Below are 12,589 nucleotides of genomic sequence, written 5' to 3' on the forward strand. Positions count from 1 at the left end.
ATCCCAGTACTTTAGTATTTAGAAGTGAATCTCTGTCCTTTAGTATTTAGAAGTGAATCCCAGTAATTTAGCATTTAGAAGTGAATCTCTGTCCTTTAGTATTTAGAAGTGAATCTCTGTCCTTTAGTATTTAGAATTGAGTCCCAGTAATTTAGTGTTTAGAAGTGAATCCCAGTACTTTAGTATTTAGAAGTGAATCTCTGTCCTTTAGTATTTAGAATTGAGTCCCAGTAATTTAGTATTTAGAAGTGAATCCCAGTAATTTAGTATTTAGAAGTGAATCTCTGTCCTTTAGTATTTAGAAGTGAATCCCTGTACTTTAGTATTTAGAAGTGAATCCCAGTACTTTAGCATTTAGAAGTGAATCCCAGTACTTTAGTATTTAGAAGTGAATCCCAGTACTTTAGTATTTAGAAGTGAATCCCAGTACTTTAGTATTTAGAAGTGAATCCCTGTACTTTAGTATTTAGAAGTGAATCCCAGTACTTTAGTATTTAGAAGTGAATCCCAGTACTTTAGTATTTAGAAGTGAATCCCAGTACTTTAGTATTTAGAAGTGAATCCCTGTACATTAGTATTTAGAAGGGAATCCCAGTAATTTAGTATTTAGAAGTGAATCCCAGTAATTTAGTATTTAGAAGTGAATCCCTGTACTTTAGTATTTAGAAGTGAATCCCAGTACTTTAGTATTTAGAAGTGAATCCCAGTAATTTAGTATTTAGAAGTGAATCCCAGTACTTTAGTATTTAGAAGTGAATCCCTGTACTTTAGTATTTAGAAGTGAATTCCAGTACTTTAATATTTAGAAGTGAATCCCAGTACTTTAATATTTTGAAGTGAATCCCAGTAATTTAGTATTTAGAAGTGAATCCCAGTACTTTAGTATTTAGAAGTGAATCCCAGTAATTTAGTATTTAGAAGTGAATCCCTGTACTTTAGTATTTAGAAGTGAATCCCAGTACTTTAGTATTTAGAAGTGAATCCCAGTACTTTAATATTTAGAAGTGAATCTCTGTCCTTTAGTATTTAGAAGTGAATCCCAGTACTTTAGTGTTTAGAAGTGAATCCCAGTAATTTAGTATTTAGAAGTGAATCCCAGTAATTTAGTATTTAGAAGTGAATCCCTGTACTTTAGTATTTAGAAGTGAATCCCAGTAATTTAGTATTTAGAAGTGAATCCCAGTAATTTAGTATTTAGAAGTGAATCCCAGTAATTTAGTATTTAGAAGTGAATCCCTGTACTTTAGTATTTAGAAGTGAATCCCAGTACTTTAGTATTTAGAAGTGAATCCCAGTACTTTAGTGTTTAGAAGTGAATCCCAGTAATTTAGTATTTAGAAGTGAATCCCAGTACTTTAGTATTTAGAAGTGAATCCCAGTACTTTAGTATTTAGAAGTGAATCCCAGTACTTTAGTATTTAGAAGTGAATCCCAGTAATTTAGTATTTAGAAGTGAATCCCAGTACTTTAGTATTTAGAAGTGAATCCCAGTAATTTAGTATTTAGAAGTGAATCCCTGCACTTTAGTATTTAGAAGTGAATCCCAGTATTTTAGTATTTAGAAGTGAATCCCAGTACTTTAATATTTAGAAGTGAATCCCTGTACTTTAGTATTTAGAAGTGAATCCCTGTACTTTAGTATTTAGAAGTGAATCCCTGTACTTTAGTATTTAGCAGCGAATCTCTGTCCTTTAGTATTTAGAAGTGAATCCCAGTACTTTAGTATTTAGAAGTGAATCCCTGTAATTTAGTATTTAGAAGTGAATCCCTGTAATTTAGTGTTTAGAAGTGAATCCCAGTACTTTAGTATTTAGAAGTGAATCCCAGTAATTTAGTATTTAGAAGTGAATCCCTGTAATTTAGTGTTTAGAAGTGAATCCCAGTACTTTAGTATTTAGAAGTGAATCCCTTTACTTTAGTATTTAGAAGTGAATCCCAGTACTTTAGTATTTAGAAGTGAATCCCAGTACTTTAGTATTTAGAAGTGAATCCCAGTAATTTAGTATTTAGAAGTGAATCCCAGTAATTTAGTATTTAGAAGTGAATCCCTGTACTTTAGTATTTAGAAGTGAATCCCTGTACTTTAGTATTTAGAAGTGAATCCCAGTACTTTAGTATTTAGAAGTGAATCCCAGTAATTTAGTATTTAGAAGTGAATCCCTGTACTTTAGTATTTAGAAGTGAATCCCAGTAATTTAGTATTTAGAAGTGAATCCCAGTAATTTAGTATTTAGAAGTGAATCCCTGTACTTTAGTATTTAGAAGTGAATCCCTGTACTTTAGTATTTAGAAGTGAATCCCAGTACTTTAGTATTTAGAAGTGAATCCCAGTACTTTAGTATTTAGAAGTGAATCCCAGTACTTTAGTATTTAGAAGTGAATCCCAGTAATTTAGTATTTAGAAGTGAATCCCAGTAATTTAGTATTTAGAAGTGAATCCCAGTACTTTAGTATTTAGAAGTGAATCCCAGTACTTTAGTATTTAGAAGTGAATCCCAGTAATTTAGTATTTAGAAGTGAATCCCAGTAATTTAGTATTTAGAATTGAATCCCTGTACTTTAGTATTTAGAAGTGAATCCCAGTAATTTAGTATTTAGAAGTGAATCCCAGTAATTTAGTATTTAGAAGTGAATCCCTGTACTTTAGTATTTAGAAGTGAATCCCAGTAATTTAGTATTTAGAAGTGAATCTCTGTCCTTTAGTATTTAGAAGTGAATCCCTGTACTTTAGTATTTAGAAGTGAATCCCAGTACTTTAGTATTTAGAAGTGAATCCCAGTACTTTAGTATTTAGAAGTGAATCCCAGTAATTTAGTATTTAGAAGTGAATCCCAGTAATTTAGTATTTAGAAGTGAATCCCTGTACTTTAGTATTTAGAAGTGAATCCCAGTAATTTAGTATTTAGAAGTGAATCCCAGTAATTTAGTATTTAGAAGTGAATCCCAGTAATTTAGTATTTAGAAGTGAATCCCAGTACTTTAGTATTTAGAAGTGAATCCCTGTACTTTAGTATTTAGAAGTGAATCTCTGTCCTTTAGTATTTAGAAGTGAATCCCTGTACTTTAGTATTTAGAAGTGAATCCCTGTACTTTAGTATTTAGAAGTGAATCCCTGTAATTTAGTATTTAGCAGCGAATCCCAGTACATTAGTATTCAGAAATGAATCCCAGTAATTTAGTATTTAGAAGTGAATCCCAGTAATTTAGTATTTGGAAGTGAATTTAGAAATTATTCCCAGTACTGTAAGAATTGGATGTGCCAAACAGGGTCAGTGGAATCCGGAAACTATGCTCATGCAACAGCAAGGACTCTATCTCCATAAGTTAAGTGAAACCCTGGGCGCGATTCTCCACTCCCGCGACTAAGTGCCCATGCCGTCGTGAACGCCGTTGAGGTTCATGACTGAGCGAAACGGCCCCGATTTCAACCGATTCAGGGCTCGAAAATGGGCGAGGATTGGGGCCGCGAGAAACTCGGGTGACGAGTCGCTAAAGCAGCGTCGTCAGCACGCGCCGGGCATTGGCGCCGCTTAAAGCGGCGCCGCGTCATCCGCCGCCTAACTGGCACCAACCCGCGCATGCGTGGTGGCCGTGCTCCCCGAGGCCGCCCCGCAAGAAGATGTCGGATGGACCTTGCGTGGTGCGGAGGAAAGGAGGTCCTCCTTCCGCGAGACCGATCCCACCGATCGTGGGCCAGACCCCTTTTGTGTGTAACCCCGGTGAAAGAACCCCCCTTGCCCCCCCCACAGGCCCCCCCCCCCCAACGTTCCCGCGCTGTTCCCCCCGGCAGCGACCAGGTGTGGATGGCGCCGGCGGGAAGCCCTCGTTTTGTACAGGCCGCTCGGCCCATCCGGGCTGGAGAATAGCGGGTGTAGCGGAGAATCGCCATTTTGGGTGTCACGGGCGATTCTCCGGCCTGCGCCGCGCAGAACTCGACGGGGCCGTTCCCTCTGCTTGGGTGCATCGCGGGAGGGCGTTGGATCGGCGTCGCAGGGAAAAATGGTGCGCCAGGCGATTCTCCAAACCGGCGCGGGAGCGGAGAATTGCGCCCCCTATCTCTACAGTCTAAAAAAGCAGCACAGAAGAAAGAGATCATCAGAGTCATTTTGGAAAAAGACTTCAGCAAAGAAACAGGCTGAAGGTCTCTCCCTCTCTCGCCTTGGGGATAAAGTCAGCACCTGGTTCAAGAAAGCATCTGACCCAAACCCACCAACGACCCGAGACCGTATTAGAATTGCAACATCTTCTCCATCTACCTGCTTCAAAGAACCAGATTACTTTGAAGTGGCCACAACGTTCAACAATCTACACCAAAGGGTGGTGGGGGCAGCGCGGTGGCCCAGTGGTTAGCACTGCTGCCTCATGGTGCTGAGGACCCGTGTTTGACCCCGGCCCCAGGTCACTGTCCGTGTGGAGTTTGCACATTCTCCCCGTGTCTGCGTGGGTTTCACTCCCACAACCCAAAGATGTGCAGGCTAGGTGGATTGTCCACGCTAAATTGCCTCTTGATTGGTAAAGAAATAAGTGGATACTCTAAATTCTTTTTAAAAATCTACACCAAAGAAAAGCAAAGGTCTTAACGTGTAGTCTTTTATTTGACTTTTCTTACTTCTGATATCCGTGTGCGTGGTTGTGTATGCGAGAGTGTATGTGAGTGTGTGTTTGTGCGAGTTTTCGAGTGCATGAATGAGTGTGTGTGCACGTGTCAATGTGCAGGTGTGTGTTTGTGTGCGATTCTGAATCTGTGTGTATGCATGTGTGTGTATCTGTGTGCATGAATGTGTGCGTGCGTCAGTGTGCATGCGCGTGTGTGTGTCTGTGTATGAATCTGTGTGTATAAGTGTGTGCGCACATGTGTGTGTGTGTCTGTTTGCATGAATGTGTGTGTGTGTGTCTGTTTGCATGAATGTGTGTGTGCATGCATGTGTGTGTCTGTGTATGAATCTGTCTGTGTATGAGTGTGTGCGAGTTTGCGAGTGCCTGTATGTGTGCGTATGTGTACAAGTGTGTGTGTCTGTGTGCATGAATGTGTGTGTGCATGCATGTGTGTGTGCGTGTCTGTGTATGAATCTGTGTGTGGCGTGTCTGTTTGTATGAATCTGTCTGTGTGTGGGCATTTGTGTGGCGTGTCTGTGTATGAATCTGTGTGTGCGTGTCTGTGTGTTTGAATCTCATAGATTATCATAGAATTTACAGTGCAGAAGGAGGCCATTCGGCCCATCGAGTCTGCACCGGCTCTTGGAAAGAGCACCCTACCGTCAACACCTCCACCCTATCCCCATAACCCAGTAACCCCCAACCAACACTAAGGGAAATTTTGGACACTAAGGGCAATTTATCATGGCCAATCCACCTAACCTGCACATCTTTGGACTGTGGGAGGAAACCGGAGCACCCGGAGGAAACCCACGCACACACAGGGAGGATGTGCAGACTCCACACAGACAGTGACCCAAGCCAGAATCGAACCTGGGACCCTGGAGCTGTTAAGCAATTGTGCTATCCACAATGCTACCGTGCTGCCCTAAACTGTCTGTGTGTATGAGTGTGTGGCATGTCTGTGCATATGTGTGTGTGTGGCATGTCTATGTGTGTGTGTGTGGCGTGTCTGTGCATATATGTGTGTGTGGCATGTCTATGTGTGTGTGTGTGTGTGGCGTGTCTGTGTGTGTGTGAGTGTGTGTGTATGAGTGTGTGTGCGAGTGCATGTGTGATGTTGATCTTTTAAGATTTTTTCTTGGGTTCACTGGTTAATAAACTTTCTCTTTCTTTGACTCAAGAAACCCTTGTTCAGTTGCTCCTTGTTGTTTGCTGCAGAGGTAGTAAAAGATTTAGATTTAGAAAAGGCACCCACGGGGAAAATGCATTTTAAAACCTTTGCTGTGACTAATTGAGGAGGCTGAATCAGAGGCAGTCAGTTCACGCCTCTTTGTAACACTGTTTACGTCAATTTTATGCATCACCACTGGGTATTATAGCTCTGGAAATTCCCGCTTTAAGCTGCTAATTTGACCTTGACTCAATGACCCACAGTTTCCTGTATTTTTGATGGCAGACCCTGAGGTCTAATTGTAATAATGGTGAGTGAGCACTAGAGGGCAATGTCTGTGTGATTCTGCATTCTGAAGGATCTATTCAAGCTCAGATACTTCCCAGAGTTGAATGATATTTTTGTCGCTGATTTGCTGTTACCATGTACTGTCAAACTTTAATTTCCCTTTCACATCTTGAGAATAAATCATTAAATCTGAGGCCGTGTTTGTGCTCTCAGGGCAGGTGTGTTCTCCCCAAAGTCCTGGGGCCAATATTTATCTCGTAACCAACATCGCATTGCTGTCTGTGGAATCTTGTCTGTCTGTGGCAGATTGATCGCTGGTATCATCAGAACATTGAAAAGCCAGTGGCACAGAAGCAGGCCATTCTGCCCATCATATTCCTCCCGGCTGAAAATGCTATCCAGACATTCCAGCTGTTCTGTTACCCTCCTGGGTGTGAAACCTCATCCAAGTATTTATTAAACATGATGAATGTTTCTCCCTCAACCATCCTTTCAGATACTGAGTTCCAGATGCCATCAATTATTAATCAAGATAATTAAGACTATCACATCTACGTCTCAATTAAATCCCCCGTTGACCTCCTTTGTTGCAAAAGGTTATTTGCGTTATGAGTGATGACACGTTACGATGTCCTCCGGTTGTGAAAGGTGCTCTCGAAATGTTACTGTTTCATTTGCACGACACCGTTTCCTACATGTTGTGATCCTTTTGCGCGATGGAAAATTTGCTGGCGTTAGGTCCTAAATTTCCTTTTTATTCCCTTCAAACCCGTCTCCTCGTTCTCTGGCTTTTAAATTCAAAGTAAATTTTCGAATTTGCTATTTCCGCACTAGAGTTTGTGAAACTGATGTTCATCGACTAACACATTTTTAGTTCCGTTGTAAGATGATGGCCGTAGTTCGATATGTCTTATTAAAGTATTTGTCGCCTTGGGTGGTTCCACGGTAAATATTTCTTAACTAGCAGAAATGATATACATAGATAGGGTGAAGGCCCATGTTCAGAGCTGCCTCCATGCTTCTACACACAGCTCAGTCCAACACCACACTGACCCTCTGGCTGCGGGTCATGTGTTCTCTTACATCGCTGTGAGATGTATCAATTCCATGTTTACTCTTTATTTATTTGTTATTTTTTTATTCGCTACATTTTTATCATTTTCATCCTTCAAACAAACAAACAAAGCCACAACAGCAAAAATGACTCCCCAATATGCAGCTTAAAACATCGGCTCGCAAGTTCAAAACATGTCAAAAACAAAGAACAAACAACAGACCAACCCCCTCCCTCCCCCCCCCCCCCTTAATATTCAACAACTACCAGCTCCAGAAGGTGCATGATAAACAAAGCCCATGAGTTGTAGAACCCCTCCTTCGCCCCCCCCCCCCCCCTTAACTCAAACTTCACTCTCTCCAGGGTCAAAACCTCCAGCAGGTCCCCCTGCCACACCGAGGCACAGGGTGGAGAGGCTGATCTCCACCCGAACAGGACCCGCCTGCGAGCAATCAGCGAGGCGAAGGCTAAAATATCTGCCCCCGCCCCCGTCTACAACCACGGCCGTCCGACACTACAAAAATGGCCTGTAGGGGACCCGGCATCCGAAATGATGTTAAATACCTCCTTCCAAAACCTGTCCAGCTTCGGGCAGGACCAAAATCTATGTACATGGTTTGCAGGGCCCCCTCCCACATCGGTCACAGACATCATCCACCCCCTCGAGGAGTCGGCTCATCCTTGCCCTCATGAGGTGTGCCCTAGACATGACCTTCAATTGTATCAGCCCCAAGCTCGCGTATGAGGTTGAGACATTCGCCCTTCACAGCACCCCACACCACAGACCGTCTTCCATCGCCTTCCCCAGCTCTTCCTCCCACTTCACCTTCATCTCCCTCCGTGGACACCCGGGGCGGGATTCTCCCCTACCCGGCGGGGCGGGGGGTCCCGGCGCTGAGGAGTGGCGTGAACCACTCTGACGTCGGGCTGCCCCAAAGGTGCGGAATCCTCCACACCTTCAGGGGCTAGACCCGCCAGGGAGTGGTTTGCGTTCCACCGGCCGGCGGGGAAGGGGTTTGGCGCCACACCAAACGGTGCCGAAGGGCCTCCGCCAGACGGCGCGAGTTGGCGCATGCGCAGGAGGGTTCGTCTCCGCATCGGCCATCGGAGAGGACCACAGCGGCTGATGCGGGGGAATAGAGTGCCCCCACGGCACAGGCCCGCCCGCGGATCGGTGGGCCCCGATCGCGGGCCAGGCCACCGTGGGGGCACCCCCCGGGGCCAGATCGCCCCGGGCCCCCTCCCCGAAGACCCCGGAGGCTGCCCACAGAGCTGGGTCCCACCGCCGGGACCCTCCTTAAACGGGCGGGACTTCGGCCCATCGCGGCCCGGAGAATTCGGGCGGCCCCGGAGCCCATTGCGTCGAGCCGGTCCCCGCCATTCTCCAAGGCGGGAGGCGCGATTCACGCCGGGGCGATTTTTGGGGGGGCTGGAGAATTCGGAGGACGGTGGGGGTGGGATTCACGCCGACTCCCGGTGATTCTCCGATCCGGTGGGGGGTCGGAGAATCCCGCCTCCTATCCCCCCCATTCCCCCCCACACACACCGCAAGCTCATGTTGTTCGTGTGAACACTCTCCATCGGCTCCCTATACAGCAGCCTAGCCATTCCGTAAACCTCGGCCCAATCCCAAAACTTTCAAGGACCGCATTCAAATACCGCAGTCGACCCGAACAAACACCGTCTCTGCATCTAACGCCACCACCACCTCCATCTCCTTCCCATCTGATGCCGTCATGATCTCAGTTAATACCTTCTAACATTCGAGAACAACTGCCTTCCCTTCACATACCCCGTCTGATCCTCTCCTATCAGCTTCAGGAGACATCCCTCCAACCTAGCCCCCAGCACCTTTGCCAGCACCTTGGCATCCAATTTTAATAGGGGTATGGGCCCATACGACCCACACTCCACTGGGTCCCTATCCTTCTTTAACAGCAGGGAAATCGAAGCCTACCCCAAAGTCCGTGGAAACCCCCCTACCTCTCGCCTCCTCAAACAGTCCCACCATCAGCACCACCAACCGATCCTTAAGCTTCTTATAAAACTCCACTGGGAACGCATCTGCCCTGCGCCTTCCCTGACCTCATCCTCTCCATTGCCCCCTTTACCTCCTGTTCCATCACCGGCCCCTCCAGCCCTTCCCTGTCTTCCCCCCTTCTCCACCGACCAACCCCTCAAAGCCCCAACTCCCAACCATTCCCATCCCTCATACAAAGCAACTTAACATCCTTTTTTCAAAATAAAGTTAGAGTACCCAATTCATTTTCCCCAATTAAGGGTCAAATTAGTGTGGCAAGTTCACCCACCCTGCCCATCTTTGGGTTGTGGGGGGCGAAACCCACGCAGACACGGGGAGAATGTGCAAACTCCACAGAGACAGCGACTCAGAGCCGGGATGAAACCTGGGACCTCGGTACCGTGAGGCAGCAGTGCTAGCCACTGTGCCACTGTGCTGCCCTGCAAATTAACATCCTAATAATAATAATAATCTTTATTATTGTCACAAGTAGGCTTACATTAACACTGCAGTGAAGTTACTGTGAAAATCCCCCAGTCCCCAGACTCCAGCACCTGTTCGGGTACACAGAGGGAGAATTCAGAATGTCCAATTCACCTAACAGCACGTCTTTCGGGACTTGTGGGATGAAACCGGAGGAAACCCACGCAGACAGTGACCCAAGCCGGGAATCGAATCTGGGACCCTGGAGCTGAGAAGCAACTGTGCTAGCCACTGTGCTATCTTGCTGCCCATGTTTCCTTAAACAGCAAACAGGAAATGAAACTATTTTCAGCATTTCAACCCCCCTTTACTCAGTCCAAATCCAAACCCCAGTCCCATCTCTCATTTTAATCCCAGTTCTTCAGCCTCCGCCGCCTCCACCGTCTCAAAGTAGAAGACCTTTGAATTATAGGTCACCCTCAGCTTCTCTGGGTAGACCACGCTGAACCTGTGGAGTTATTGCTGTGGAGTGTTGCCTTCATCTGACCACAGGCCGCCTTCTCGCCAGCTCCACGGTTAAGTCCTGGTCCATACGAATACCAGCTCCTTCCCACTGCAGGTGCCCAACTCAGGACCTTCTCCTTAACATGGTAATTATGAAAACAGATTATCACCGCCCTTGGTGGCTTGTTTATCTTTGGCTGATTAAACAGTACTGATCTTCGCAGGCATTTATGATCAAACTCTAGCAGGGCAGGTTAATCAACATCTGTGCTGATTAATGAATCTAGATCTTGGTAATAATAATAATTTATTGTCACAAGTAGGCTTCAAATGAAGTTCCTGTGAAAAGCCCCTAGTCACCACATTCGGCGCCTGTTCGGGGAGGCCGGTACGGGAATTGAACCCACGCTGCTGGCATTGTTCTGCATTACAAGACAGCTGTTTGGCCCACTGTGCTAAACCAGCCCCTGGTGTGTTAAATAAAGTACAAGGTCGGGTTTTATAAAGTCCAGATAATATTCCGTCAATAATACTGAAGACTTGTGCTCCAGAACTGGCCGCACCCCTAACCAAGCTGCTCCAGTACAGCTACCCGGCAATGCTGAAAATTGCTCAGGTGTCTCCTCTACACAAGAAACAGGACAAATCCAACACAGCCAAATACTGCTATATCAGTCTACTCTCCATCATCAGCAAAGTGATGGAAGGAGTCACCAACAGTGCTATCAAGCAGCACTTACTCAACAATAACCTGCTCACGGACGCTCAATTTGGGTTCCGCCAGGGTCACTCAGCTCCTGACCTCATTACAGCCTTGGTTCAAACATGGACAAAAGCGCTGAATGCCAGAGGTGAGGTGAGAGTGACTGCCCTTGACCAAGGCAGCTTTTGACCAAGTGCGGCATAAAGGAGCCCGAGCTAACCCGGAGCCAATGGGAATCAGGGGGAAAACTCTCCGCTGGTTGGATTCAGACCCGGCACAAAGGAAGATGGTTGTGATGGTTGGAGGTCAATCATCTCAGCTCCAGGATATCACTGCCGGAGTTCCTCAGGGTAGTGTCCTTGGCCCAACCATCTTCAGCTGCTTCATCAATGACCTCCCTTCCATCATCAGGTCAGAAGTGGGGATGTTTGCGGATGACTGCACAATGTTCAGCACCATTCACGACTCCTCAGATAAAAAGCAGTCCATATCCAAATAGAGAAAGACCTGGACAATATCCAGCTTGGGACTGACAAGTGGCAAGTTACATTCGCACCACACAAGTGCCAGGCAATGACCATCTACAACAAGAGCTGCTTGAGCTGCTTGATGTGGGAGCGGGCAGATCCCATTGCGAGCTGCAGCGACCACATCTGCAGTAAGTGTTGGCTGCTTGAAGATCTCCGGCTCAGAGTTGATGAGCTGGAGTCTGAGCTTCAAACACTGCGGCACATCAGGGAGGGGGAGACTTACCTGGACACTGTGTTTCAGGAGGCAGTCACACCTGTCAGAGTAAGTAGTTTAAATCCTGCCAGTGGCCAGGGACAGCAGGGTGTGACTGCAAGTCAGGCAGGTAAAGGGAACCAGCAGTCAGGAACTCAGGAGCCTCAGCCCTTGACCTTGTCCAACAGGTATGAGGCACTTGCTCCCTGTGTGGATGGCGAACAGGGCTGCAGGAAGGATGAGTCAGCTGACCAAGGCACCATGGTTCAGCAGGCCATTCAAGGGGAGGGAGTAAATAGGCAAGTTGTAGTTGTAGGGGATTCTATTATCAGGGGGATAGATAGCATCCTTTGTGAACAGGATAAAAAGTCCCGCATGGTACTTTGCCTGCCCGGTGCTAGGGAGCGGGACATCTCTGACCGGCTTGAAAGGATACTGGAGAGGGAGGGGGAGGATCCAGTTGTTGTGGTCCATGTCGGTACCAACAACATGGGCAAGTCTAGAAAAGAGGACCTGTTTAGAGATTATAAAGAGCTAGGATTCAAATTAAAAAACAGGTCCTCAAGGGTCATAATCTCCGGATTACTGCCCGAGCCACGTGCAAATTGGCATAGGGAGGCAAGAATAAGGGAAGTTAACACGTGGCTGAAAGAGTGGTGTGGGAAAGAGGGGTTCCTTTTCATGGGACACTGGCATCAGTTTTGGGACAGGGGGGACCTATACCGTTGGGATGGTCTCCACCTGAACCGAGCTGGGACCAGTGTTCTGGCGAAAAGAGTAAATAGGGTGGTCAATAGGACTTTAAACTAGAGATTGGGGGGGGAAGGGAAAGTCAGGGAACCAAGAGGTGAAGTAATCAGTGGGAAGCGTAGCTGCTTAGGAATACAAAAAAGCACGAAAAGACAAAACTCAGGAGAGGTTACAATAGTCCCCATCCCACAAAATATGACACAGTGTATGGAAAGGCTCAGTAAACCAAGGTCCGCCACACTAAGAAAACAAAAAGGGACGGTCAATAGAGAATTCAAGGTGCTATATTTAAATGCGCGCAGTGTACGGAACAAGGTAGATGAGCTTGTGGCCCAGATTGTGACTGGCAGGTAT

Source organism: Scyliorhinus torazame, chromosome 15 (genome assembly GCF_047496885.1).
Source record: "Scyliorhinus torazame isolate Kashiwa2021f chromosome 15, sScyTor2.1, whole genome shotgun sequence".
Classification (NCBI taxonomy): domain Eukaryota; kingdom Metazoa; phylum Chordata; class Chondrichthyes; order Carcharhiniformes; family Scyliorhinidae; genus Scyliorhinus; species Scyliorhinus torazame.